Genomic DNA, 5000 nt, shown 5'->3' with positions numbered 1-5000 from the left:
TGTGAAATCCCGAAAATCTGTGATAGTAGCCTTACATATCATATATGCGTTTCCCTCCTTCTAACAATGTCCTTCTAACAATCCTTCTAACAATTAATGTAACTCGTATAATACTAACAATTAATGTAACAATTAATGTAACTCCAATAATACTAACAATTAATGTAACAATTAATTTAACTCCAATAATACTAACAATTAATGTAACTCCTTCTAACAATTAATGTGTTCATATAGATGTGTGTGTATTCAATTTAATTTCTATTTAAATATTTATTGAATGAGTGCAAGTGCAGCTATGAAATCCCGAGTATGTGCTGTGAAAGTAGCCTTACATTTTACATACGTGATTCCCTCCCTGTTGCATGTTCATTATATGTATATTTCTACTTTATTTATGTTCTTTTAATTTCAAAATTATAATGTGTGTAGCATGTGTTTATATAGATGTGTGTATATTCAGTTAAATTCCTATTTAAATATTTATTGAATTTGTGCATTTGTGTCTCCCTCCCTGTAACATGCTTGTTTTCAGTTTTATTTATTTGTGTTCATTTACATTCAAATTTATTTTATGCCTTCGTGGAGGACTTCTCACATAAAATGCAAAAATGACTTGAAAAAACTGGTCCGTATTTACGTGACACATGAGGGAAACCACGAAAACCCCATGCAACCAGTCTGTTCAATCATTATGCATAAATTTATACTATAAAAACAAAAACTCAAAACTTTAAAAGTTTCGCGTTAAACAAGAAAGCATGCAATTTTTTAAAACATATTAAGCACTAAATTAATAAGCGATCCAAGCAAGTCTGACGCTTGTCAAGTTCACATAAAAATGTACAATCAATTAAAAAAATACGCTGATAACTAAATTAGTTAAGCGTCAAAATATACATATATACAAGAAATTACACATGAAAACACTTTAAGAATATTACATACTAAATTACAAAAAAAATTTACAATCGGGTGGAAGTTGCGGTTGCTGATCGGTAACACTTCCCCAATGTCTTAAACAGAAGAAAGAGAAGTGAAACTATTGCCGCCGAACTTCCCAGCGCAGCACTCATCGCGTCCACCACCTCCTGACCACGGTCTTCCTTCACATGGTCTTTCAACAATGGGAAGAGGAGAGCCAGAATTCCCCGGATACATTTGATCCAAGCGAAAGCTTTGGGGATAGAACCTACGTTCTCGCCGATAACGACGGGTGTCAGAACTCCCCAAATCCCGTTGCCGATAGCCATTAGACACAAAACGACCAGATAGTGAGCCACTGTCTCGCAACCTACGCCCAGCATTAAAATAGCGCCACCAACATTGGCCAAGGACGATAGGAAGTATTCCAAGTTCCTTGGAATCCGAGACTGCCCACTAAACAAGCCGTATGTGAATCGAACAAACACCGTCATCAAGAAGCAGTACGTATGTCCTATCGGGAACTCGTGTTCGTTCAGGCCATTCTCAAAAATGGACTTCAAGCCTGCACTGCCAAATCCGTGAGAAGCAATAGCCACCAACATCAACCACAACTCCCATTTCTTCAGGAGCGTCAACCCTGTTGAGTCCCTGATATTATGCCATAATTTTAAGGAGCTTGAAATTGGAACCTCGGGAATAGGAACAACCATTTCTGGCCTTTCTTCTTCCGTAGGATTCTTAATTTCCACTTCCTCGGAAATTTCGACAAAATAAAATTCGGGCCTCTCGAACGCAGCAGCAGCCAAACAGGTGGGCACATTCAAAACACATAAAACAAAAAATACCATGCGCCACCCGTACTCACCTAAAAGAAAATCGATTAAAAAAGGAAGCACAAATGCCCCCGTACACTCTCCGCACATATACAAGGCAAAACCTAAAGGCTTGCGGGAGGTAAACAAAGCTGCAATTTGGGAGAGCAAACTTGCAACTATTAAACTGGAACCGATCCCGACCACAACTCCGTAACTGAAAACTACGAAGCCAGCACATTTAGCAAAACAACTTAAACCTAGTCCAATTACAGAAAAAAGTCCTCCTAGAAAAAGACTCAAACGAGGACCACATTTCAGCATCACAAGAGTAGCTATGGGTGACAGCAAAAGACTCAAGTTACTGACCAAAGATGGAAATTGTCCAAGGGTACTCTGCGAAGTGTCTGGAAACTCCTCCGTAATTGCAGCCTTTATTGGGCCAAAGCACGGAGGAAGCCCCGAAACTACAACCGACAGGAGGTAGGCTATAAACACAAATAGCCATGCTCGGTTTCGGTCCGGGGGCACTTCTCTCTTCACCATTCTCTTCGTAGGACGTGGGGGTACGTCTACAATGTGGTCGGGAGACTCACCTGTAACTGAAGACATATTAGCAGACATAATATCACTAATACAGGGCACTAAGTAGGCAAGAAAGTATTGAAAAAATACTTACTAGAATACTTACTAACAGCAACACCGCAGGAGCGACGTCAAACAGCAGCCAACACGCAGGAAGATCCAAAAAGGAATAAAGATTGTTGTTGGGAGGCGTAATAGCTGCTCCTCTGGGATTTCCTTGGTATGTGGTGGCGCCACCTAGTGTAAAAAAAACGGAAGTATACTTTTTTCATTCCTTTTTTTCTCCGAAAGAAACTGCATTCATTTACTTCTTTTTCCACTCTGTTTGCATCTGAAAGAAACCCTGAACAGATAAGGGACACTGTGTTCATTCTTTACTTCTGCGTGACGCACATAACAGCTGCATTGAAATGCGCTTCGTTACTGGCGTTTGGTACCGAATTCACGCCCTTTTTTTGACTCTTTTCGAACATGTTATGAATTCATTTCCATGCCATTGTCAATTCTAATGATTTCCTCATCTTCTGTCGACCCTGCGTACTTGTTTCCTTGTGTGTTTTGAATGAATTGTCGTTCAGTTCTGCGCGTCAAACTCATTTCCTCCCTGTACATTCGATATTCTGTGAACAATTCGATTTTCTTTTCACTTCCACATGACATGTAGATCGAAGTAGTTAACTAAAAAAGAGAAGGACACTGCATTCTACCACTCTTTCATTTCCTCCCTGTACATTGCATACTCTGTGAAGAAGACCAAACGTCAGTTTAAGAAAGTTTTCCATGAATGATCACGAACTGTTGATTAAAACTGACCTCAACAGTTTAGGTTCATTTATTTACTAGATTTTGCACTGAATAAATATTAATTTCTATGCCTCTGTTCCTGTACTTCCACGTATCTCATCTTTATTTACTTCTCTTATTTTGTGAGGCTACTTCCGCCCCCCCCACACACACATTTTCTTCTGCAAAAGAGAATTTTTCGCCTTCTGTTTTTACATGTTCTTGTACGCGTTTTACTCATCGCTGAGATTCCTGTTATTTATTCCCATGTCCGTATTTTGATTAATTAAAGATTTCATTTTATTTTATTGGGTGTCTAGCCATTAATAAGACCTCACAATTTCTTAATCCCGTTTCTGTTCCTTTCTTTCTTTATTAAGATGTTCTTAAATAAGCAATTCATTTTTTTTTTGTTTAGGTAATACTGCGGCTACCTGCATGAGGGACGGACGTCTGTTATGCATGTTACAAATTCATGAAACCAATATTCAGCGATCCGACCGCTGCGCCGCCAGTTTCCCTGTAAGATTTCTTTTTATTGAATTAAAATTTTCGTAACATACATGAATGAATTCCATCGGATATTTTTTAGGATAATTCATTTCGGTTCATATTTTTTTTTAATTTAAATTTTCGTTGCATACCTGATTAGGTTTCATCACAGTTTTTTGCTTATAATTTTTGTTTAACACCTAACACTTCTTTTGAGTATCATTTTCTTTTTCATAACTAACAGTTCATTACAGTAATATTTTTATGTATGTATATTTTTATTTACTTTATTTTAAATACATACATATTTCAAATTCCTTTTTCATTTCAATGGCGCTTCCACGTGACTGTTTTTTAATTCTGGTAGCCCTCCTAAGGCTACTTCGTTACTTTCTGGCAACCTTTTAACACGTTTTCGCTCAATTTAATTTTGGAAACCAAACGTGTAAGGACGCAGGTATGTGGCTCTTTTGTTCATTCATTTTCATCGCGAATGCTCAGCTTTTTGGTCTTTACGGGACCCCTCATTCTCTTCATTTTTTTTTTCAATAGAATAAAGTTTTTAATTTTTGCGCTTACGGGCTAGTCCCTTAAAATACTGTTTATAATCTAAAATAATGTTTTCTAACTTTTTAAGTTCACTTCTGTGTTTTCTGACGCGCAGGCCATGTTGGGAAAAGGGACAGGTCATTTGAGACATCGTTAATAATAAATAAAAATAATTAATTTCAAACTTTTACTAACATTTCATACTAGGAAAGCCAATTACAGTCTCAATGGACCTGTCCAACGATTTTTTCGCCTACCTATTTTGAGTTTGCTGTGCAGTTGTCCTTCTGTAATATGTACGGTTTTTTTTTCGAGTGCAATTTGTTGTTTTAACATAGTTTGAACTTTGCATAACATGTAATCTCTAGAATAGGATTCTCCAAATCTTCCTTACAGTTTTTTCATCAACTAGATCATAATATATACATACAAATATGTATGTATAATGATAAGAAAAGTTGTGAGAGCGAAAATTACAACATATGCATATTCAGTAGTTTTCACAAGGACCTGTCCAACGATTTTTTAGCCAACCTATTTTGAGTTTGCTGTGCAGTTGTCCTTCTGTAATATGTAGGGTTTTTTTTTTTCGAGTGCAATTTGTTGTTTTAACATAGTTTGAACTTTGCATAACATGTAATCTCTAGAATAGGATTCTCCAAATGTTCCTTACAGTTTTTTCATCAACTAGATCATAATATATACATACAAATATGTATATATAATGATAAGAAAAGTTGTGAGAGCGAAAATTACAACATATGCATATTCAGTAGTTTTCACAAGGACCTGTCCAACGATTTTTTAGCCAACCTATTTTGAGTTTGCTGTGCAGTTGTCCTTCTGTAATAT

Source organism: Stegodyphus dumicola, chromosome 8 (genome assembly GCF_044657685.1).
Source record: "Stegodyphus dumicola isolate Sdum_Otavi_A_Nest chromosome 8, ASM4465768v1".
Taxonomy (NCBI): domain Eukaryota; kingdom Metazoa; phylum Arthropoda; class Arachnida; order Araneae; family Eresidae; genus Stegodyphus; species Stegodyphus dumicola.
The sequence above is the reverse complement of the archived record's forward strand: the minus strand, read 5'-3'. Positions refer to the sequence as shown.